This window comes from Microcaecilia unicolor, chromosome 4, assembly GCF_901765095.1.
Source record: "Microcaecilia unicolor chromosome 4, aMicUni1.1, whole genome shotgun sequence".
In the NCBI taxonomy this organism is placed as follows: domain Eukaryota; kingdom Metazoa; phylum Chordata; class Amphibia; order Gymnophiona; family Siphonopidae; genus Microcaecilia; species Microcaecilia unicolor.
In genome coordinates, this window is record NC_044034.1 from 997,068 (window position 1) to 1,023,353 (window position 26,286).

Sequence of the window (26,286 nt, forward strand, 5' to 3'; positions counted from 1 at the left end):
GCGTCTCGCCGGCCTCCTCCGGCCCCGGCTCCACGTGGTTTCGGTCGGGTGGGTGCGCGATCGCCGTTTTTCGCCGCTCCGTCTTCACCAAGCGGCTTCGCGGTTCCCAATTATGAGCCTGGGACTCTCCTCCGCACTACCCCGTCTTCTCCGTCTTGTTCTGGGGGCTTGGGCTGTTGTAATCAGAATGATCCCTGGTCGTTGCCTGCAGGAGCTCACCTTACAGCGGCCATCTTGGCTCGCCGCTCCACCGGAAGTCCCCTCTTAAAGATTTGTTTAATATATCCTTGCAGACGGGAAAGGTTCCGAGGGATTGGAGAACGGCAGAGGTGGTCCCTCTTCACAAAAGTGGTGATAGGGAAGAAGCTGGAAACTACAGGCCGGTAAGCCTCACTTCGGTTATTGGAAAAGTAATGGAAGCGATGCTGAAGGAAAGGATAGTGAATTTCCTGGAAGCCAATAAGTTGTAAGATCCGAGACAACATGGTTTTACGAAAGGGAAATCGTGCCAAACGAATCTCATTGAGTTCTTTGATTGGGTGACAGGAGAACTGAATCACGGACGAGCTATGGACGTAATCTACTTAGATTTCAGCAAAGCTTTTGACACGGTTCCCCACAGGAGGCTCTTAAATAAACTAGAGGGGCTGAAGATAGGACCTGAAGTGGTGAACTGGATTAGGAACTGGTTGACGGACAGACGCCAGAGAGTGGTGGTGAATGGAATTCGCTTGGAGGAGGGAAAGGTGACCCTCAGGGGGAGGAATGCTGGCTTCGGCCTAACCCCTGGTAAGCCTTTCCTCAGCTGAGAGGTGCCCACCTCTACCACCGGCTGCCTTTCAGGTGCTGTGGAGGACTTGCAGCTCATCTGCATATCCTTACAGCCTTCTCCGGGGTGACACCCAGGTCCACCCCGATCCACTCAGGGCCTCCGCTCTAGGTGCCGCGCGCGGGGCATTTTTCTCTTTGTATCTAATCTTTTTCCAGTTGCTAAAGTACCTTAATCGTTTATGGCCCCTATTCACATTCTCTTCCTAGCTCTGTCCCTTCCTAATCTTTTCCCTCACCCCCTACCTCTCCCCGCTACAGGAACTCACTTCCCATCCATTGACTTCATCACCTCACCTTCTCTCCTACCCTCTTCCTCCCTCTTGGCTTTTAATCTCCGTCTCTTTCTTCCCTCCATTTTGCCTTCCCCATTCCACCTAAATACCTCTCGCCTTCGTGGCCACACCTCTCCTACTCTCCTCCGCTCTCTTTTACTCCTTCTCTTACTCTCAGCTGGTGACATCAATCCCAATCCTGGCCCTCCTCACCAACTATTATCCAAACTCTACAGATGTCACCGTGACCTCTCTAACCTGATCTCTATTCCTCTACTCCCCTCCTCTTCTCTGCCCTTCTCTTGCACCCTATGGAATGCCCGCTCTATCTGTAACAAACTCCCCTATATCCAGGACCTCTTTATCTCGCGTCACCTCCATCTGCTCGCCAGAACAGAAACCTGGCTCTGCCCTGACTCTGCTTCAGTCGCAGCCCTGTGCCATGGCGGTTATATATTTTCACATACTCCTCGCCCTGCTGGCCGTGGGGGCGGTGTTGGACTACTTCTCTCTCCCTCCTCCAGATTTCAACCCCTTCTTCCACCTCAATCTCACTGTTTTTCCTCCTTTGAAGTCCACTCTATCCGCCTTTTCTCTCCTCTGCCTCTTCGAATAGCGGTCATTTATCGTCCCCCTGATAAGTCCCTTTCATCCTTTCTCAGTGACTTTGACGCCTGGCTTGCCTTCTTCCATGATCCTTCCTCCCCCTTTCTCATCCTTGGTGACTTTAATATTCCTGCTAATGATCCTTCCAACTCTTATATTTCCAAGTTACTCGCTTTAACGTCGTCCTTTAATCTCCAACTATGCTCCACCTCCCCCACTCATCAAAATGGTCACTGTCTTGATCTCATCTTCTCCTCCAACTGTTCACCTTCTAGTTTCCTTGCCTCTGATCATCCCTCCTCTGATCACCATCTTATAACTTTCACACTTAAATCTCCTCCCTCCCAGTCCCGTCCTATCCTATCTAATTTATCTAGGAATCTTCACGATATTGACCCTTCATCTCTATCCTCCCATGTTTCAAACCTCCTCTCTACTGTGGCACCATCCACGTCTGTCAACGAGGCTGTTTCTTCTTACAACAATACTCTATCCTCTGCCTTAGACACTCTTGCACCTTTGATGACCCGCCCTGTAAGGCGTACAAAACCCCAACCTTGGCTGACTTCTAATATCCGCTACCTACGTTCCTGTACCCGCTCCGCCGAACGCCTCTGGCGGAAATCTCGGGTCCTTGCTGATTTCTTACACTTTAAGTTCATGCTGACCTCCTTCCAATCTGCTCTTTTACTTGCCAAACAGGATTATTATATCCAACTGACCAACTCTCTTGGCTCTAATCCTCAACTTCTCTTCACCACATTGAACTCTCTCCTCAAGGTGCCCCCTCCCCCAACTCCCCCTTCATTATCTCCTCAGACCCTTGCTGAATTCTTTCACAACAAGGTTCAAAAGATAAACCTTGCTTTCTCTACCTCACCACCTCGCCCTCCACTAGTCCGTTCCCCTCTCTCTCCTTCCCCTCATTCCCTTTCCTCCTTTCCTGAAGTTACTATTGAGGAAACTACACTTCTCCTTTCTTCCTCAAAATGTACCACCTGTTCCTCTGATCCCATTCCCACCCACCTTCTTAATACCATCTCTCCTACTCTTATTCCTTTTATCTGTCACATTCTCAACCTCTCACTTTCCACTGCGACTGTCCCTGCTGCCTTTAAACATGCTGTGGTCACACCTCTCCTTAAGAAGCCTTCACTTGACCCTACTTGTCCCTCTAATTACCGACCCATCTCCCTCCTTCCTTTTCTCTCCAAATTACTTGAGCGTGCTGTTCACCGCCGCTGCCTTGATTTTCTCTCCTCACATGCTATTCTTGACCCATTACAATCTGGTTTTCGCCCTCTCCACTCAACCGAAACTGCGCTTACTAAAGTCTCCAATGACCTATTACTGGCTAAATCCAGAGGTCAATATTCCATCCTCATTCTTCTTGATCTTTCCGCTGCTTTTGACACTGTCGATCACAGCATACTTCTCGATACCCTGTCCTCACTTGGATTCCAGGGCTCTGTCCTTTCCTGGTTCTCTTCCTACCTCTCCCTCCGCACCTTTAGTGTTCACTCTGGTGGATCCTCTTCTACTTCTATCCCTCTGCCTGTCGGCGTACCTCAGGGTTGTGTTCTTGGTCCCCTCCTCTTTTCTATCTACACTTCTTCCCTTGGTTCATTAATCTCATCCCATGGCTTTTCCTACCATCTCTATGCTGATGATTCCCAAATCTACCTTTCTACCCCTGATATCTCACCTTGCATCCAAACCAAAGTTTCAGCGTGCTTGTCTGACATTGCTGCCTGGATGTCTCAACGCCACCTGAAATTAAATATGACCAAAACCGAGCTTCTCATTTTCCCCCCCAAACCCACCTCCCCGCTCCCCCCGTTTTCTATTTCTGTTGATGGCTCTCTCATTCTCCCTGTCTCCTCAGCTCGAAACCTTGGGGTCATCTTTGACTCTTCTCTCTCCTTCTCTGCTCATATCCAGCAGACCGCCAAGACCTGTCGTTTCTTTCTTTACAACATCCGTAAAATCCGCCCCTTTCTTTCCGAGCACTCTACCAAAACCCTCATCCACACCCTTGTCACCTCTCGTCTAGACTACTGCAATCTGCTTCTTGCTGGCCTCCCACTTAGTCACCTCTCCCCTCTCCAGTCGGTTCAAAACTCTGCTGCCCATCTCATCTTCCGCCAGGGTCGCTTTACTCATACTACCCCTCTCCTCAAGACCCTTCACTGGCTCCCTATCCGTTTTCGCATCCTGTTCAAACTTCTTCTACTAACCTATAAATGTACTCACTCTGCTGCTCCCCAGTATCTCTCCATACTCGTCCTTCCCTACACCCCTTCCCGTGCACTCCGCTCCATGGATAAATCCTTCTTATCTGTTCCCTTCTCCACTACTGCCAACTCCAGACTTCGCGCCTTCTGTCTCGCTGCACCCTACGCCTGGAATAAACTTCCTGAGCCCCTACGTCTTGCCCCATCCTTGGCCACCTTTAAATCTAGACTGAAAGCCCACCTCTTTAACATTGCTTTTGACTTGTAACCACTTGTAACCACTCGCCTCCACCTACCCTCCTCTCTTCCTTCCCGTTCACATTAATTGATTTGATTTGCTTACTTTATTTATTTTTTGTCTATTAGATTGTAAGCTCTTTGAGCAGGGACTGTCTTTCTTCTATGTTTGTGCAGCGCTGCGTATGCCTTGTAGCGCTATAGAAATGCTAAATAGTAGTAGTAGTAGTAGTGGAGTGCCTCAGGGATCGGTGCTGGGGCTGATTCTATTCAATATATTTGTGAGTGACATTGCCGAAGGGTTAGAAGGTAAAGTTTGCCTATTTGCGGATGATACTAAGATCTGTAACAGAGTGGACACCCCGGAGGGAGTGGAAAACATGAAAAAGGATCTGAGGAAGCTAGAAGGATGGTCTAAGGTTTGGCAATTAAAATTCAATGCGAAGAAATGCAAAGTGATGCACTTAGGGAATAGAAATCCACGGGAGACGTATGTGTTAGGCGGGGAGAGTCTGATAGGTACAGGCGGAGAGAGGGATCTTGGGGTGATAGTATCTGAGGATTTGAAGGCGACGAAACAGTGTGACAAGGTGGTGGCCGTAGCTAGAAGGTTGTTAGGCTGTATAGAGAGAGGTGTGACCAGCAGAAGAAAGGGGGTGTTGATGCCCCTGTATAAGTCGTTGGTGAGGCCCCACCTGGAGTATTGTGTTCAGTTTTGGAGGCCGTATCTTGTTAAGGATGTAAAAAGAATTGAAGCGGTGCAAAGGAAAGCTACGAGAATGGTATGGGATTTGCGTTACAAGACGTATGAGGAGTGACTTGCTGAACTAAACATGTATACTCTGGAGGAAAGGAGAAACAGGGGTGATATGATACAGACGTTCAAATATTTGAAAGGTATTAATCCGCAAACGAACCTTTTCCGGAGATGGGAAGATGGTAGAACGAGAAGACATGAAATGAGATTGAAGGGGGGCAGACTCAAGAAAAATGTCAGGAAGTATTTTTTCACGGACAGAGTAGTGGATGCTTGGAATGCCCTCCCGCGGGAGGTGGTGGAAATGAAATTCAAACATGTGTGGGATAAGCATAAAGGAATCCTGTGCCGAAGGAATGGATCCTCAGGAGCTTAGTCAAGATCGGGAGGCGGGGCTGGTGGTTGGGAGGCGGGGATAGTGCTGGGCAGACTTATACGGTCTGTGCCAGAGCCGGTGGTGGGAAGCGGGACTGGTGGTTGGGAGGCGGGGATAGTGCTGAGCAGACTTGTACGGTCTGTGCCAGAGCCGGTGGTTGGGAGGCAGGGCTGGTGGTTGGGAGGCGGGGATAATGCTGGGCAGACTTATACGGTCTGTGCCCTGAAAAGCACAGGTACAAATCAAAGTAGAGTATACACAAAAAGTAGCAAATATGAGTTATCTTGATGGGCAGACTGGATGGACCGTGCAGGTCTTTTTCTGCCATCATCTACTATGTTACTATGTAACCAGTGTGCAGATTTTGAATGCAATACGTTCTTCATCCCAACCAAACAGCATTCAGAAAATATCACAGCACTGAAACCTCACTGCTAGGCATGACTACATTCCTATATAGTACACTGGATCAGCAGGAATTGGTACTTCTTGTCTCATTAGATCTCTCCGCAGCTTTTGAGATCTGATCAACCATTTCATTTTACTACATTGCCTCATTCGATAGGGATTACTGACACAGTCCTAGATTGGTTTATGTCTTTTCTTTCAGATTGCTCATACACCATAACCTTTAATGGTTCCACATCTGCCCCTTATCAGCCTGGTATTGGAGTCCCACAAGGATCTCTTCTTTCACTGACACTTTTCAATATTTTTCTGGCCCATCTCCTGACTTTAGCCCAATCGTTGGGTCTAACAATGTACTTTTAAGCAGATGACATCCAGATCCTTTACTCTTTAGATTCCTGCACTTCTCTTGAACTAAACACATTAAACCAAAAGCTTTCAGCAATTACCAACTGGCTTTATGAAAATAATTTGGTAATCCTGCTAAATCCAAAGTTATTCTTTTCTCACATGAAACAAATCCGTCATTACTCAGTCACATTCTTCTCTCAGGAATACCAGGTTCCCCAGACACAGTTTGGATTCTTGGGGTTTCTTCTACACACACAACTTTTCTTCTGTCCACAAGTTTCACAAGTAACGCGAAGTTGTTTCTACAAACTACAATTAATTCGACCCATCCAATCTCTATTGCTCCCATCCGCACAACATCTTGGTTCATTCTTTGGTTATAACACAAATGGATTAGTGAAACTCTTTATACCAGGGGATTAGGGTCAAAGAATTGTGTCACCTACAAGTACAGTGCAAGCCGACTCCAGCACACCACCGGACCTCACAAAAAAGGTGCCGGTACGCTGTACCAGCACAAAAAAAGCACTGCCTCCCATACCAGATCATGTGCTCCACCAATGACTAGATCTAGAATTTTTCCTTCTCTCGTCGGCTCCTGTACCAGCTGCTCCATGAAGCAGTCCTTGATTTCATCAAGGAATTTTACCTCCTTGGCGTGCCCCAATGCTACATTAACCCAGTCTATTTTGGGGTAATTGAGATCACCCCTTATTATCGCATTGCCCATTTTATTAGCGTCCCTAATTTCCTTTAACATGACTGCGTTCGTCTGCTCATCCTGGTCGGGCGGACGGCAGTACACTCCTACCACTGTCCTTTCCCCCTTGACACATGGAATTTCGATCCATAATGTCGATGTCCCATTGTCATATTCTTAATGATACTTCGATGGTTTCACAAAACTTGTACAATGTAACCTATAACCAAGTTGTAACAAATGTATTTCCATTATTCATATCTTATTGTAAGCCACACTGAGCCCGCAAAGAGGTGGGAAAATGTGGGATACAAATGCAATAAATAAATAATGATTCCAAAAGGTCATTTGTTTCCTGTAAAATTTTCAGTCTATTTGATTCAATGCCCTCGTTAATATACAATGCTACTCCTCCCCCGATCCGGCACACTCTATCACTGCGATACAATTTGTATCCTGGTATGACAGTGTCCCACTGGTTATCCTCATTCCACCAGGTCTCGGAGATGTCTATTATATCTATTTTTTTCATTTAGCGCAATATATTCCAATTCTCCCATCTTATGTCTTAGGCTCCTAGCATTTGCATAAAGACACTTCAAGTTATTCCTAGTCACATTATGTTGATTACTTGACAGTATTAATTTACTATCTTCTGCCTGATTTTTATTATTTCTGCTTACAGACGAATCTATTATGGTCACCTTTGCAACCTCACCATCAGGGACCCCCATCCTTCCTGTTTGGGCAATATCTTTACAAGATACCTCATTCCGAACCATACGCTGTTGTGCGACTGTCGGCATTCCCCTCGTTTCTAGTTTAAAAGCTGCTCAATTTCTTTTTTTAAATGCCGATGCCAGCAGCCTGGACCCATTCCGGTCAAGGTGGAGCCCATCCTTTTGGAATAGGCTCCCCCTTCCCCAGAATGTTGCCCAGTTCCTAACAAATCTAAAACCCTCCTCCTTGCACCATCGTCTCATCCACGCATTGAGACTCCGGAGCTCTGCCTGTCTCTTGGACCCTGCGCATTGAACGGGTAGCATTTCAGAGAATGCTACCCTAGAGGATCTGGATTTGAGTTTTCTACCTAAGAGCCTAAATTTGGCTTCCAGAACCTCTCTCCCACAATTTTCCTACGTCATTGGTACCTACATGTACCAAGACAGCTGGCTCCTCCCCAGCACTATCTAAAATCCCGTCTAGGTGACGCGTGAGGTCCGCCACCTTCGCACCAGGCAGGCAAGTCACCAGGCGATCCTCCCGTCCACCAGCCACCCAGCTATCTATATGCCTAATGATTGAATCACTTGTTACAACAGCTGTCCTATCCTTTCCCTCCCGTGCAGCACAAGGAACATCCTTGGTGCAAGAGGATAGTACATCCCCTGGTGGGCAGGTCCTGGATACAGGAGAACTTCCTAAGTCACCCTCTTGCGATCCTCCCTCCTCCAAGGTAGTACCAGAGGCCATCTGACTGGAGGTGGGACCTCTCTACAACATCCCTGTAGGTCTCATCTATGTATTTCTCAATCTCCCTCATCTCTACCAAGTCTGCTACTCTAGCTGAACTTCTTAAGGGTTCAATTTAATTTTGTCTAAATATTTGTTTTATTTTTATATATTAACCTTTAGAGTAGCATACACGGTTTCGACACTACTTTGTCCTAAATTAAAATTCTTTTTTCTAACTTTGTGATCTGGTCATTTATTTTTCTAATCATGCTAATTCCAGTCTTTGGGTTCTGCTTTCCTCTCTCTACTCAGGGTTTCCTTTTCCACTTGTCATTTTCCTCCTGTTTTCTTCACTTCATCCAGCATTGACCTTCTCTTTCAGCTTCTTCCATTTATTTTTCTATCTCTCTGTCCAAGTTTCATTATTACTAATTAGTCATCAATTTCTCTTACCCCTACAGATTTACATCTCTTTCCCTCACCCCAGCCCTCCCATTCCCCTTCCTCATATTCCCCAGACTTTCACTAACTCTGTCCTCTCCTCCTTCCTTCCCCTCTCTCTCCAATTTCATCCATCTCTTCCTTCTCTCTCCCCCCTACAATCCAGCATCTCACCTTCTCTCTCCCCCTTCCACAAAGGAGCGGAGGAGTGGCCTAGTGGTTAGGGTGGTGGACTTTGGTCCTGGGGAACTGAGGAACTGAGTTCGATTCCCACTTCAGGCACAGGCAGCTCCTAGTGACTCTGGGCAAGTCACTTAACCCTCCATTGCCCCATGTAAGCCGCATTGTGCCTGCCATGAGTGGGAAAGCGCGGGGTACAAATTTAACAAAACAAAACAAAAAAATCCAGCATATCACCCTCTGTCCAACCCTTCCATCCAGTCTCCCTCTCTCTCCTTTTCCATTCAGTATTCCTCCTTTCCCTGTTCCATCCAGCATCTTCTCCCTCTTTCCCCTTCCATCCGTCTCCCTTCTCTCTCTCCTCTTCCATTCAGTATCTCTCCTTTCTCCCCTTTCCCTTCCCTCCCTGCCCTGAGAACAAGGATCTCTTCTATCCCTCTCTCTTATGCCCTCACCATCCAGCATCATTCCTGTTTGTCTGACTCTGCCCCCTCCCCTGCCGCTCTTCCTCCCTGCCTGCCCTGGGTATCCAAGGTCTCATATGGCTCTCTTATGCCTTCACCATCCAACATCACCCCACCACTACCTCTTTCTTCCCCATCTATCATTGCCGTTCTATCATCCCCCAGTATCCAACATTACTCTGTGTCTCTCTCCTGTTTCCATTCAGCATGGCCTGTTCATCCCCCAATACTCTTGTCTCTTTTTCCTTTCCCCATGATGCAGCATAGTCCCCAACTCTCTTTCCCTCACCCCACCATTGTCCCTTCTCTCTTCCTTTCCCATCTCCCCCCCCCCCCCCCCCTCTCTCTTTCTTTCCTGCTCCCTCTGGTGGCTCTTTAAAACCTCCCCAGGACACTTGCTTCTTGAGTTTGCAGCTGCCTGGAAGAACCGTGAGTTTCCTACCCTGCTTCTCGCTCACTCTCCTCCCCCTGCTGCTCACCACTGCTGCAGTGAAACACAATGAATCCGTGCATGGAGGCGTAGCCATGTGTGCGCTGCTGCTGGCCTCCATCCTCCTCCCTGTAGGAATCGTGAGCTGTCCTGCTTTTCGCTCAGTCACTCTCATCCCTCTTTCTCCCCTGCCACGCGGCTGTAAAACAAAATAAAACTGTGTGCCACTACCACCTTCCCTTCCCTCTCTCTCTCCCCCTCCCCTGCCACGTCCCGGATGTAAAACAAAATGAAACTGCGTGCCGCTGCCAGTTTCTCTCCCCTCATCACCCTCTCCAGCCACGTCCCGGCTGTAAAAAAAAAATAAAGAAAAAATAAATCGCATACTGCTGTCAGCTTCCCTCCTCCTCCTGCCCCTCATGATGCAACTTCCTGTTTCGTGAAGGAAGGAGGAGGGAAGCCAGCAGCAGCATACCATTTCATTTTGTCTTACAGCTAGGTGATGGGGGAAAGGAAGGAGCGCAAGACAGCAAAAAGCAGGACAGCTCGCGGTTCCTTCAGACTGCCACAGTAACTGTCCAGGGGGAATTAGTGTCTGTCTGGGTGCCTGTGTTCTTACCCCAGCCCAGGGACAGCTCTTTTTTTTTGGGGGGGGGGGGGGGGGAGGGGGGAAATCTCAGTCCCTCAAACTATGCCCATGCTTTTTTGAGAAATGGTGACCAGAATTGAAAGCAATGCTCAAGTTGAGATCCCAAAATGGAGCGATACAGAGGCATTACAGTATTCTTGGTCTAAATTTACCATCCCTTTTCTCTTATTTCCTAACATCCTGTTGGCTTTTTTTGGCTGCTACTGCACACTGGGAACAAAATTTCAGCATATTGTCTACAATGACACCTAGATCTTTTCCTTGTGTGCAGGGCCAAGAGTCTGAGCCAGGCTCAGCCCCCCCCCCCCCCAATCGCTACTCAGGCCACCCAGCACTGCAGTCCCCGGTCTCACCCGCCTGGGGCTCCATAGACAGCCCCTCTCCGTCCACCACCGGGCCCCATGCATTCAAATAGATTCGGCAGCGCTTCACCTCTGTGTGAAAGCGCAGCGGCATATCGCCTCTCTTCTGGCCTTCCCTCCCTGTGTCCCGCCCTCGCGGAAACAGGAAGTTACATCAGACGAGGGCGGGACACAGGGAGGGAAGGCCCAAAGGGAGGCGATCTGCCACTATGCTTTCACACGGAGGTGCTGCCAAATCAATTTGAATGCAGGGGGCCCGGTGGCGGGCGGAGGCTTTCAATGGAGCTGAGGGCAGGCAGGTGAGACCAGGGACTGCAGCGCCGGGCCCCCCTTGGAGGCCTGGGCCCAGGGAATTTTGTCCCCCCTGGCCCTCCCCCTCTCAGCAGCCCTAGAATCAGACACCCAGCAGACAGAATCTGGACAAACTTCGATTTACTGAATGATAAAAACATCGCTCAAGCAATCAACAGATTTGCTAAATCCCACTGCAAACTGGACATCTGTCCCAACAACCTAATAAAATCTGCCCCCCCAAACGCTTCATAACAGACCTCACATCACACCTAAACCACGTTACAACAGGGATCCTTCCCTAAGGATAAAGGAAATATACTACTCACCCCAATACCTAAAGACCCAAAGAAAAAAAAGCAAATGATATAACCAACTACCGCCCGGTAGCATCCATCCCACTGGCAGTCAAACTAATGGAAAGCATTGTAACCAAACAACTTACCAACTACCTACATAAATGTTCAATATTACACGAATCACAATCAGGATTTCGATCCAACCACAGCACCAAAACAGTATTAATTACTCTCCTCACCAAATTCAAACAAACAATTGCAACTGGCAATAGTGTACTTCTCCTGCAATTCGACATGTCCAGCGCATTTGACATGGTCAGCCACAAAATACTATTGAACATCCTAGAATACTTCGGTATTGGAGGAAATGTACTTAGATGGATCAACGGATTCCTAACCGCAAGAACATACTAAGTAATATCAAACTCGAACAAATCATCACCATGGAAGCCTGAATGCGGAGTACCCCAAGGATCACCGCTCTCACCGACCCTTTTTAACCTAATGATGACACCCCTAACCAAATCACTATCCGATCAAGGCTTTAATCCTTACATCTACGCAGATGATGTCATGATCTACATCCCGTTCAAACATGATCTAACAGAAATCACAACCGAAATTAAACACAGCCTCCAAATAATGAATTCATGGGCGGATGCATTCCAATTAAAACTCAACGCAGAAAAAACACAATGTCTCATCCTTTCTTCACAATATATCACTAACAAACCTACCACTACAAACACCCCAGAATACAGCCTCCCTGTTTCAGACAGCCTTGAAATTCTTGGAGTCACAATTGACCAAAATCTCACACTAGACACTCATGCGAAAAACAAAACAAAGAAAATGTTCCACTCAATGTGGAAACTCAAAAGAGTGAAACCTTTCTTCCCAAGGAAAATATTTCGCAGTCTAGTACAATCAATGGTGCTAAGCCACCTAGACTATTGCAATTACATCTTCGCTGGATGCAAATAACAAATCATTAAAAACTCCAAACAGCCCAAAACAAAGCAGCCAGACTCATATTCGGAAAATCAAAATACGAAAGCGCCAAACCCCTCAGAGAAAAACTACACTGGCTGCCAGCAAAGGAGCGTATTGCTTTCAAAGTCTGCACCTTGGTTCACAAAATTGTTCATGGTGAAGCCCCAACCTACGTCAGACCTCGTAGATTTGCCAACCAGGAACACAAAAAGGTCAGCACGCACATTTTTGAACCTCCATTACCCTAGTTGCAAAGGACTTAAGTATAAATCAATCTATGCATCCAGTTTAGGCGTGAAACTATGGAACGCACTGCCTAATGTTATAAAAACAATGCAAGACCTAACAATCTTCTGAAAACTACTGAAAACCAACCTGTTCAAAAAAGCTTACAACGATTCATCCTAAATGAACATTCAATATTTGACGATTTAACCATCCTTTACTTTATTCTATCATTTATGAACTTTAATGCAATACCACCTTGTAATCTATGCTATCAACAATGAATAACAATGCTATACTCCACTCATTACTGACAGCGGGAGAGATTTCTCTCTCTCTCATCCTGACAGTCATTACTGACAGTGGGTGAGATTTCTCTCTCTCTCTCTCATCCTGACATACGTTACTGACAGCGGGCGAGATTTCTCTCTCTCTCATCCTGACCGTCATTACTGACAGCGGGTGAGATTTCTCTCTCTCTCATCCTGACACACGTTACTGACAGCGGGCGAGATTTCTCTCTCTGTCTCATCCTGACAGACGATACTGACAGCGGGCGAGATTTCTCTCTCTCTCATCCTAACACACGTTACTGACAGCGGGTGAGATTTCTCTCTCTCATCCTGACAGACATTACTGACAGTGGGCGAGATTTCTCCCTCTCTCATCCTGACAGTCATTACTGACAGTGGGCGAGATTTCTCTCTCTCTCATCCTGACCGTCATTACTGACAGCGGGTGAGATTTCTCTCTCTCTCATCCTGACACACGTTACTGACAGCGGGCGAGATTTCTCTCTCTCTCATCCTGACCGTCATTACTGACAGCGGGTGAGATTTCTCTCTCTCTCATCCTGACACACGTTACTGACAGCGGGCGAGATTTCTCTCTCTGTCTCATCCTGACAGACGATACTGACAGCGGGCGAGATTTCTCTCTCTCTCATCCTAACACACGTTACTGACAGCGGGTGAGATTTCTCTCTCTCATCCTGACAGACATTACTGACAGTGGGCGAGATTTCTCTCTCTCTCATCCTGACAGTCATTACTGACAGTGGGCGAGATTTCTCTCTCTCTCATCCTGACAGTCATTACTGACAGTGGGCGAGATTTCTCTCTCTCTCATCCTGACAGTGGGCGAGATTTCCCTCTCTCTCATCCTGACACACGTTACTGACAGCGGGCGAGATTTCTCTCTCTCTCATCCTGACAGTCATTACTGACAGTGGGCGAGATTTCCCTCTCTCTCATCCTGACACACGTTACTGACAGCGGGCGAGATTTCTCTCTCTCTCTCATCCTGACAGTCATTACTGACAGTGGGCGAGATTTCTCTCTCTCTCTCATCCTGACAGTCATTACTGACAGCGGGTGAGATTTCTCTCTCTCATCCTGACAGACATTACTGACAGTGGGCGAGATTTCTCTCTCTCTCATCCTGACAGTCATTACTGACAGTGGGCGAGATTTCTCTCTCTCTCATCCTGACAGTCATTACTGACAGTGGGCGAGATTTCCCTCTCTCTCATCCTGACACACGTTACTGACAGCGGGAGAGATTTCTCTCTCTCTCATCCTGACAGTCATTACTGACAGTGGGCGAGATTTCTCTCTCTCTCATCCTGACAGTCATTACTGACAGTGGGCGAGATTTCCCTCTCTCTCATCCTGACACACGTTACTGACAGCGGGCGAGATTTCTCTCTCTCTCATCCTGACCGTCATTACTGACAGTGGGTGAGATTTCTCTCTCTCTCATCCTGACACACGTTACTGACAGCGGGCGAGATTTTTCTCTCTCTCATCCTGACACACGTTACTGACAGCGGGCGAGATTTCTCTCTCTGTCTCATCCTGACAGACGATACTGACAGCGGGCGAGATTTCTCTCTCTCATCCTAACACACGTTACTGACAGTGGGTGAGATTTCTCTCTCTCATCCTGACAGACATTACTGACAGTGGGCGAGATTTTTCTGTCTCATCCTGACAGACGATACTGACAGCGGGCGAGATTTCTCTCTCTCTCATCCTAACACACGTTACTGACAGCGGGTGAGATTTCTCTCTCTCATCCTGACAGTCATTACTGACAGTGGGCGAGATTTCTCTCTCTCTCATCCTGACAGTCATTACTGACAGTGGGCGAGATTTCTCTCTCTCTCATCCTGACACACGTTACTGACAGCGGGCGAGATTTCTCTCTCTCTCATCCTGACAGTCATTACTGACAGTGGGCGAGATTTCTCTCTCTCTCATCCTGACAGTCATTACTGACAGTGGGCGACATTTCCCTCTCTCTCATCCTGACACACGTTACTGACAGCGGGCGAGATTTCTCTCTCTCTCATCCTGACAGTCATTACTGACAGTGGGCGAGATTTCTCTCTCTCTCATACTGACAGTCATTACTGACAGTGGGCGATATTTCTCTCTCTCTCATCTTGACAGTCATTACTGACAGTGGGCGATATTTCTCTCTCTCTCATCTTGACAGTCATTACTGACAGTGGGTGAGATTTCTCTCTCTCTCATCCTGACACACGTTACTGACAGCGGGCGAGATTTCTCTCTCTCTCATCCTGACAGTCATTACTGACAGTGGGCGAGATTTCCCTCTCTCTCATCCTGACACACGTTACTGACAGCGGATGAGATTTCTCTCTCTCTCATCCTGACACACGCTACTGACAGCGGGCGAGATTTCTCTCTCTGTCTCATCCTGACAGACGATACTGACAGCGGGCGATATTTCTCTCTCTCTCATCCTAACACACGTTACTGACAGCGGGCGAGATTTCTCTCTCTCATCCTGACAGACATTACTGACAGTGGGCGAGATTTCTCTCTCTCTCATCCTGACAGTCATTACTGACAGTGGGCGAGATTTCTCTCTCTCTCATCCTGACAGTCATTACTGACAGTGGCGAGATTTCCCTCTCTCTCATCCTGACACACGTTACTGACAGTGGGCGAGATTTCTCTCTCTCTCATCCTGACACATGTTACTGACAGAGGTGAGATTCCTCTTTCTAGATATCATTCTGATACACATTATTCACGGGGGGGGGGGGGGGGGGGGGGTGAAATTTCTCTCTCATCCTGTGACCATCAGCCTGACACTCATTACTGACAAGTAGGTGAGATTTCTTTTTCTCTCTCATATTCTGACACTCATTACTGACGGGGATGTGTGTGTGTGAGATTTCTCTCTCTCTCATCCTGACAGTCATTACTGACAGTGGGCGAGATTTCTCTCTCTCTCATCCTGACAGTCATTACTGACAGTGGGCGAGATTTCTCTCTCTCTCATCCTGACAGTCATTACTGACAGTGGGCGAGATTTCTCTCTCTCTCATCCTGACAGTCATTACTGACAGTGGGCGAGATTTCCCTCTCTCTCATCCTGACACACGTTACTGACAGCGGGCGAGATTTCTCTCTCTCTCATCCTGACAGTCATTACTGACAGTGGGCGAGATTTCTCTCTCTCTCTCATCCTGACAGTCATTACTGACAGCGGGTGAGATTTCTCTCTCTCTCATCCTGACAGTCATTACTGACAGTGGGCGAGATTTCTCTCTCTCTCATCCTGACAGTCATTACTGACAGCGGGCGAGATTTCTCTCTCTCTCATCCTGACAGTCATTACTGACAGGGGGCGAGATTTCTCTCTCTCTCTCATCCTGACAGTCATTACTGACAGCGGGCGAGATTTCTCTCTCTCTCTCATCCTGACAGTCATTACTGACAGCGGGCGAGATTTCTCTCTCTCTCATCCTGACAGTCATTACTGACAGTGGGCGAGATTTCTCTCTCTCTCTCATCCTGACAGTCATTACTGACAGCGGGCGAGATTTCTCTCTCTCATCCTGACAGTCATAACTGACAGTGGGCGAGATTTCTCTCTCTCTCTCATCCTGACAGTCATTACTGACAGCGGGCGAGATTTCTCTCTCTCTCATCCTGACAGTCATTACAGACAGTGGGCGAGATTTCTCTCTCTCTCTCAACCTGACAGTCATTACTGACAGCGGGCGAGATTTCTCTCTCTCATCCTGACAGTCATAACTGACAGTGGGCGAGATTTCTCTCTCTCTCTCATCCTGACAGTCATTACTGACAGTGGGCGAGATTTCTCTCTCTCATCCTGACAGTCATAACTGACAGCGGGCGAGATTTCTCTCTCTCTCATCCTGACAGTCATTACTGACAGTGGGCGAGATTTCTCTCTCTCTCTCATCCTGACAGTCATTACTGACAGCGGGCGAGATTTCTCTCTCTCATCCTGACAGTCATAACTGACAGTGGGCGAGATTTCTCTCTCTCTCTCATCCTGACAGTCATTACTGACAGTGGGCGAGATTTCTCTCTCTCTCATCCTGACAGTCATTACTGACAGTGGCGAGATTTCCCTCTCTCTCATCCTGACACACGTTACTGACAGTGGGCGAGATTTCTCTCTCTCATCCTGACAGTCATTACTGACAATGGGCGAGATTTCCCTCTCTCTCATCCTGACACACGTTACTGACAGCGGGCGAGATTTCTCTCTCTCTCATCCTGACAGTCATTACTGACAGTGGGCGAGATTTCTCTCTCTCATCCTGACAGTCATTACTGACAGTGGGCGAGATTTCTCTCTCTCTCATCCTGACAGTCATTACTGACAGTGGGCGAGATTTCTCTCTCTCTCTCTCATCCTGACAGTCATTACTGACAGCGGGCGAGATTTCTCTCTCTCTCATCCTGACACATGTTACTGACAGAGGTGAGATTCCTCTTTCTAGATATCATTCTGATACACATTATTCACGGGGGGGGGGGGGGGGGGGGGGGGGGGGTGAAATTTCTCTCTCATCCTGTGACCATCAGCCTGACACTCATTACTGACAAGTAGGTGAGATTTCTTTTTCTCTCTCATATTCTGACACTCATTACTGACGGGGATGTGTGTGTGTGAGATTTCTCTCTCTCTCATCCTGACAGTCATTACTGACAGTGGGCGAGATTTCCCTCTCTCTCATCCTGACACACGTTACTGACAGCGGGCGAGATTTCTCTCTCTCTCATCCTGACAGTCATTACTGACAGTGGGCGAGATTTCTCTCTCTCTCATCCTGACAGTCATTACTGACAGTGGGCGAGATTTCCCTCTCTCTCATCCTGACACACGTTACTGACAGCGGGCGAGATTTCTCTCTCTCTCATCCTGACAGTCATTACTGACAGTGGGCGAGATTTCCCTCTCTCTCATCCTGACACACGTTACTGACAGCGGGCGAGATTTCTCTCTCTCTCATCCTGACAGTCATTACTGACAGTGGGCGAGATTTCTCTCTCTCTCTCATCCTGACAGTCATTACTGACAGCGGGTGAGATTTCTCTCTCTCATCCTGACAGACATTACTGACAGTGGGCGAGATTTCTCTCTCTCTCATCCTGACAGTCATTACTGACAGTGGGCGAGATTTCTCTCTCTCTCATCCTGACAGTCATTACTGACAGTGGGCGAGATTTCCCTCTCTCTCATCCTGACACACGTTACTGACAGCGGGCGAGATTTCTCTCTCTCTCATCCTGACAGTCATTACTCACAGTGGGCGAGATTTCCCTCTCTCTCATCCTGACACACGTTACTGACAGCGGGCGAGATTTCTCTCTCTCTCATCCTGACACACGTTACTGACAGCGGGCGAGATTTCTCTCTCTGTCTCATCCTAACACACGTTACTGACAGCGGGTGAGATTTCTCTCTCTCATCCTGACAGACATTACTGACAGTGGGCGAGATTTCTCTCTCTGTCTCATCCTGACAGACGATACTGACAGCGGGCGAGATTTCTCTCTCTCTCATCCTAACACACGTTACTGACAGCGGGTGAGATTTCTCTCTCTCATCCTGACAGTCATTACTGACAGTGGGCGAGATTTCTCTCTCTCTCATCCTGACACACGTTACTGACAGCGGGCGAGATTTCTCTCTCTCTCATCCTGACAGTCATTACTGACAGTGGGCGAGATTTCTCTCTCTCTCATCCTGACAGTCATTACTGACAGTGGGCGACATTTCCCTCTCTCTCATCCTGACACACGTTACTGACAGCGGGCGATATTTCTCTCTCTCTCATCTTGACAGTCATTACTGACAGTGGGCGATATTTCTCTCTCTCTCATCTTGACAGTCATTACTGACAGTGGGTGAGATTTCTCACTCTCTCATCCTGACACACGTTACTGACAGCGGGCTAGATTTCTCTCTCTCTCATCCTGACAGTCATTACTGACAGTGGGCGAGATTTCTCTCTCTCTCATCCTGACCGTCATTACTGACAGTGGGCGAGATTTCCCTCTCTCTCATCCTGACACACGTTACTGACAGCGGGCGAGATTTCTCTCTCTCTCATCCTGACAGTCATTACTGACAGTGGGCGAGATTTCCCTCTCTCTCATCCTGACACACGTTACTGACAGCGGGCGAGATTTCTCTCTCTCTCATCCTGACAGTCATTACTGACAGTGGGCGAGATTTCCCTCTCTCTCATCCTGACACACGTTACTGACAGCGGGCGAGATTTCTCTCTCTCTCATCCTGACAGTCATTACTGACAGTGGGCGAGATTTCTCTCTCTCTCTCATCCTGACAGTCATTACTGACAGTGGGCGAGATTTCCCTCTCTCTCATCCTGACACACGTTACTGACAGCGGGCGAGATTTCTCTCTCTCTCATCCTGACAGTCATTACTGACAGTGGGCGAGATTTCTCTCTCTCTCATCCTGACAGTCATTACTGACAGTGGGCGAGATTTCCCTCTCTCTCATCCTGACACACGTTACTGACAGCGGGCGAGATTTCTCTCTCTCTCATCCTGACAGTCATTACTGACAGTGGGCGAGATTTCCCTCTCTCTCATCCTGACACACGTTACTGACAGCGGGCGAGATTTCTCTCTCTCTCATCCTGACAGTCATTACTGACAGTGGGCGAGATTTCCCTCTCTCTCATCCTGACACACGTTACTGACAGCGGGCGAGATTTCTCTCTCTCTCATCCTGACAGTCATTACTGACAGTGGGCGAGATTTCCCTCTCTCTCATCCTGACACACGTTACTGACAGCGGGCGAGATTTCTCTCTCTCTCATCCTGACAGTCATTACTGACAGTGGGCGAGATTTCTCTCTCTCTCTCATCCTGACAGTCATTACTGACAGCGGGTGAGATTTCTCTCTCTCTCTCATCCTGACAGTCATTACTGACAGCGGGTGAGATTTCTCTCTCTCATCCTGACAGACATTACTGACAGTGGGCGAGATTTCTCTCTCTCTCATCCTGACAGTCATTACTGACAGTGGGCGAGATTTCTCTCTCTCTCATCCTGACAGTCATTACTGACAGTGGGCGAGATTTCCCTCTCTCTCATCCTGACACACGTTACTGACAGCGGGCGAGATTTCTCTCTCTCTCATCCTGACAGTCATTACTCACAGTGGGCGAGATTTCCCTCTCTCTCATCCTGACACACGTTACTGACAGCGGGCGAGATTTCTCTCTCTCTCATCCTGACACACGTTACTGACAGCGGGCGAGATTTCTTTCTCTGTCTCATCCTGACAGACGATACTGACAGCGGGCGAGATTTCTCTCTCTCATCCTAACACACGTTACTGACAGCGGGTGAGATTTCTCTCTCTCATCCTGACAGACATTACTGACAGTGGGCGAGATTTCTCTCTCTGTCTCATCCTGACAGACGATACTGACAGCGGGCGAGATTTCTCTCTCTCTCATCCTAACACACGTTACTGACAGCGGGTGAGATTTCTCTCTCTCATCCTGACAGTCATTACTGACAGTGGGCGAGATTTCTCTCTCTCTCATCCTGACACACATTACTGACAGTGGGTGCGAGATTTCTCTCTCTCTCATCCTGACAGACATTACTGACAGTGGGCGAGATTTCCCTCTCTCTCATCCTGACACAAGTTACTGACAGAGGGTGAGATGTCTCTGACAGAGGTGAGATTCCTCTTTCTAGATATCATTCTGGTACACATTATTCACGGGGGGGGGGGGGGGGTGAAATTCTCTCCTCATCCTTGACCATCAGCCTGACACTCATTACTGACAAGTAGGTGAGATTCTTTTTCTCTCTCATATTCTGACACTCATTACTGACGGGGATGTGTGTGTGTGTGTGTGAGATTCCTCTCTCTGTCATCCTGACAGTCATTACTGACAGCGGGCGAGATTTCTCTCTCTCTCATCCTGACAGTCATTACTGACAGTGGGCGAGATTTCTCTCTCTCTCATCCTGACAGTCATTACTGACAGTGGGCGAGATTTCTCTCTCTCATCCTGACAGTCATTACTGACAGTGGGCGAGATTTCCCTCTCTCTCATCCTGACACACGTTACTGACAGTGGGCGAGATTTCTCTCTCTCTCATCCTGACAGTCATTACTGACAATGGGCGAGATTTCCCTCTCTCTTATCCTGACACACGTTACTGACAGCGGGCGAGATTTCTCTCTCTCTCATCCTGACAGTCATTACTGACAGTGGGCGAGATTTCTCTCTCTCTCTCATCCTGACAGTCATTACTGACAGGGGGCGAGATTTCTCTCTCTCTCATCCTGACAGTCATTACTGACAGCGGGCGAGATTTCTCTCTCTCTCATCCTGACAGTCATTACTGACAGTGGGCGAGATTTCTCTCTCTCTCTCTTATCCTGACACACGTTACTGACAGCGGGCGAGATTTCTCTCTCTCTCATCCTGACACACGTTACTGACAGCGGGCGAGATTTCTCTCTCTCTCATCCTGACACACGTTACTGACAGTGGGCGAGATTTCTCTCTCTCATCCTGACAGACGTTACTGACAGTGGGCGAGATTTCTCTCTCTCTCATCCTGACAGTCATTACTGACAGTGGGCGAGATTTCTCTCTCTCTCTCTCATCCTGACAGTCATTACTGACAGTGGGTGAGATTTCTCTCTCTCTCTCATCCTGTCATTACTGACAGTGGGTGAGATTTCTCTCTCTCTCATCCTGACACACGTTACTGACAGCGGGCGAGATTTCTCTCTCTCTCATCCTGACACACGTTACTGACAGCTGGCGAGATTTCTCTCTCTCTCATCCTGACACACGTTACTGACAGCTGGCGAGATTTCTCTCTCTCTCATCCTGACACACGTTACTGACAGCGGGCGAGATTTCTCTCTCTCTCATCCTGACACACGTTACTGATAGCAGGCGAGATTTCTCTCTCTCTCTCTTATCCTGACACACGTTACTGACAGCGGGCGAGATTTCTCTCTCTTTCATCCTGACAGTCATTACTGACAGTGGGCGAGATTTCTCTCTCTCTCTCATCCTGACAGTCATTACTGACAGCGGGTGAGATTTCTCTCTCTCATCCTGACAGACATTACTGACAGTGGGCGAGATTTCTCTCTCTCTCATCCTGACAGTCATTACTGACAGTGGGCGAGATTTCTCTCTCTCTCATCCTGACAGTCATTACTGACAGTGGGCGAGATTTCTCTCTCTCATCCTGACAGTCATTACTGACAGTGGGCGAGATTTCTCTCTCTCTCATCCTGACAGTCATTACTGACAATGGGCGAGATTTCCCTCTCTCTCATCCTGACACATGTTACTGACAGCGGGCGAGATTTCTCTCTCTCTCATCCTGACACATGTTACTGACAGCGGGCGAGATTTCTCTCTCTCTCATCCTGACACACGTTACTGACAGCGGGCGAGATTTCTCTCTCTCTCATCCTGACACACGTTACTGACAGCTGGCGAGATTTCTCTCTCTCTCATCCTGACACACGTTACTGACAGCTGGCGAGATTTCTCTCTCTCTCATCCTGACACACGTTACTGACAGCGGGCGAGATTTCTCTCTCTCTCATCCTGACACACGTTACTGATAGCAGGCGAGATTTCTCTCTCTCTCTCTTATCCTGACACACGTTACTGACAGCGGGCGAGATTTCTCTCTCTTTCATCCTGACAGTCATTACTGACAGTGGGCGAGATTTCTCTCTCTCTCTCATCCTGACAGTCATTACTGACAGCGGGTGAGATTTCTCTCTCTCATCCTGACAGACATTACTGACAGTGGGCGAGATTTCTCTCTCTCTCATCCTGACAGTCATTACTGACAGTGGGCGAGATTTCTCTCTCTCTCATCCTGACAGTCATTACTGACAGTGGGCGAGATTTCCCTCTCTCTCATCCTGACACACGTTACTGACAGCGGCCGAGATTTCTCTCTCTCTCATCCTGACAGTCATTACTGACAGTGGGCGAGATTTCCCTCTCTCTCATCCTGACACACGTTACTGACAGCGGGCGAGATTTCTCTCTCTCTCATCCTGACAGTCATTACTGACAGTGGGCGAGATTTCTCTCTCTCTCTCATCCTGACAGTCATTACTGACAGCGGGTGAGATTTCTCTCTCTCATCCTGACAGACATTACTGACAGTGGGCGAGATTTCTCTCTCTCTCATCCTGACAGTCATTACTGACAGTGGGCGAGATTTCTCTCTCTCTCATCCTGACAGTCATTACTGACAATGGGCGAGATTTCCCTCTCTCTCATCCTGACACACGTTACTGACAGCGGGCGAGATTTCTCTCTCTCTCATCCTGACAGTCATTACTGACAGTGGGCGAGATTTCTCTCTCTCTCTCATCCTGACAGTCATTACTGACAGCGGGTGAGATTTCTCTCTCTCATCCTGACAGACATTACTGACAGTGGGCGAGATTTCTCTCTCTCTCATCCTGACAGTCATTACTGACAGTGGGCGAGATTTCTCTCTCTCTCATCCTGACAGTCATTACTGACAGTGGGCGAGATTTCTCTCTCTCTCATCCTGACAGTCATTACTGACAGTGGGCGAGATTTCTCTCTCTCTCATCCTGACAGTCATTACTGACAATGGGCGAGATTTCCCTCTCTCTCATCCTGACACATGTTACTGACAGCGGGCGAGATTTCTCTCTCTCTCATCCTGACACATGTTACTGACAGCGGGCGAGATTTCTCTCTCTCTCATCCTGACACACGTTACTGACAGCGGGCGAGATTTCTCTCTCTCTCATCCTGACACACGTTACTGACAGCGGGCGAGATTTCTCTCTCTCTCATCCTGACACACGTTACTGACAGCTGGCGAGATTTCTCTCTCTCTCATCCTGACACACGTTACTGACAGCGGGCGAGATTTCTCTCTCTCTCATCCTGACACACGTTACTGATAGCAGGCGAGATTTCTCTCTCTCTCTCTTATCCTGACACACGTTACTGACAGCGGGCGAGATTTCTCTCTCTTTCATCCTGACAGTCATTACTGACAGTGGGCGAGATTTCTCTCTCTCTCTCATCCTGACAGTCATTACTGACAGCGGGTGAGATTTCTCTCTCTCATCCTGACAGACATTACTGACAGTGGGCGAGATTTCTCTCTCTCTCATCCTGACAGTCATTACTGACAGTGGGCGAGATTTCTCTCTCTCTCATCCTGACAGTCATTACTGACAGTGGGCGAGATTTCTCTCTCTCTCATCCTGACACACGTTACTGACAGCGGCCGAGATTTCTCTCTCTCTCATCCTGACAGTCATTACTGACAGTGGGCGAGATTTCCCTCTCTCTCATCCTGACACACGTTACTGACAGCGGGCGAGATTTCTCTCTCTCTCATCCTGACAGTCATTACTGACAGTGGGCGAGATTTCTCTCTCTCTCTCATCCTGACAGTCATTACTGACAGCGGGTGAGATTTCTCTCTCTCATCCTGACAGACATTACTGACAGTGGGCGAGATTTCTCTCTCTCTCATCCTGACAGTCATTACTGACAGTGGGCGAGATTTCTCTCTCTCTCATCCTGACAGTCATTACTGACAATGGGCGAGATTTCCCTCTCTCTCATCCTGACACACGTTACTGACAGCGGGCGAGATTTCTCTCTCTCTCATCCTGACAGTCATTACTGACAGTGGGCGAGATTTCTCTCTCTCTCTCATCCTGACAGTCATTACTGACAGTGGGTGAGATTTCTCTCTCTCATCCTGACAGACATTACTGACAGTGGGCGAGATTTCTCTCTCTCTCATCCTGACAGTCATTACTGACAGTGGGCGAGATTTCTCTCTCTCTCATCCTGACAGTCATTACTGACAGTGGGCGAGATTTCTCTCTCTCTCATCCTAACACACGTTACTGACAGCGGGTGAGATTTCTCTCTCTCATCCTGACAGTCATTACTGACAGTGGGCAAGATTTCTCTCTCTCTCATCCTGACAGTCATTACTGACAGTGGGCGAGATTTCTCTCTCTCTCTCATCCTGACAGTCATTACTGACAGTGGGCGAGATTTCTCTCTCTCTCATCCTAACACACGTTACTGACAGTGGGTGAGATTTCTCTCTCTCTCATCCTGACAGTCATTACTGACAGTGGGCGAGATTTCTCTCTCTCTCTCATCCTGACAGTCATTACTGACAGTGGGCGAGATTTCTCTCTCTCTCTCATCCTGACAGTCATTACTGACAGCGGGCGAGATTTCTCTCTCTCTCATCCTGACACATGTTACTGACAGAGGTGAGATTCCTCTTTCTAGATATCATTCTGATACACATTATTCACGGGGGGGGGGGGGGGGGTGAAATTTCTCTCTCATCCTGTGACCATCAGCCTGACACTCATTACTGACAAGTAGGTGAGATTTCTTTTTCTCTCTCATATTCTGACACTCATTACTGACGGGGATGTGTGTGTGTGAGATTCCTCTCTCTCTCATCCTGACAGTCATTACTGACTTTGTGTGGGGGGGGGGGGGGGGGGGGGGAGAAGCAGATTTCTGTCATCCTCTGACCATCAGCCTCATAAACATTACCGACAGTGACAAAGATATTAGGTGTGGTGCATTAGGCGTGTAACACATGCTCTGACGCTCGCGCACACCGAGCCCCTCCTCACACGCATTCGGAGACCAGTCCCCTCCCCTCCCCTCCCCTCCCCGTGGCATTTCATCTCTCTCTCCCCCTCCCTCTCCATCATACCTACCAACAATCCCGCTTCCTTCTCCGGAACCCACCTACCCTCTCTTCCTCGGAAACAGGGAGTTGCGTCACAGGAGGGCGGGATCCCGGCGGGGCTCCCGGGGAGTGCACGAGCTACCTTAGTTCCCAGGGTCCTCCAAGACAGAGACGTCCAAAACCAACCAAGTTCCACCAGCAGCACTTCCTCCTCCTCCCGAGTCCCGTCCCTGCCCTGATTCGGCGCATGCGCACTTGCTCTCTGGCCCGATGATGCAGCGAAGCTGACAAGTGACACTCGCACCGGCCGGTTGCGTCACAGGTCACCTGTTCCAGTGGCGCGTGCGTGTGCCGACGACCTGCACGTGCAGCCCGCCACCCCCACGCGCCAATCAGGTAACGACTTTTTTTTTTTTTGAAGGTTTTTATTGATTTAAAAGTATGTTTAAAAAAAAAAAAAAACGATACAGTAAAAAGAATTATACTAAAGTATTGCTCATGTGTGAGACAACAACAAAACAAATATCCCGACCTACAGCTAAAACTAGGCAGCAGATGCTTCCAGAGAGGTATAATGGTTTTCTACATATTAGCAGTGTTTTTTTTTTTTTTTCACAGAGGTCGCCTTTTAGTCAGAGAAGCGGCTTGTTTATA

General features: G+C 48.2%; 1 protein-coding gene across 1 annotated transcript in view; it reads right to left on the minus strand.

Moving 5' to 3' along the window:
• TRIM3 (tripartite motif containing 3) overlaps positions 1–25,725 on the minus strand; it is a 155,123-nt gene extending 129,398 nt beyond the window's left edge. The window contains exon 1 of the mRNA XM_030199765.1: positions 25,661–25,725. The gene's annotated coding sequence lies outside the window, so the exon portion shown is untranslated. The remainder of the gene's footprint in view (positions 1–25,660) is intronic.
• Between the last annotated feature and the right edge of the window lie 561 nt (positions 25,726–26,286).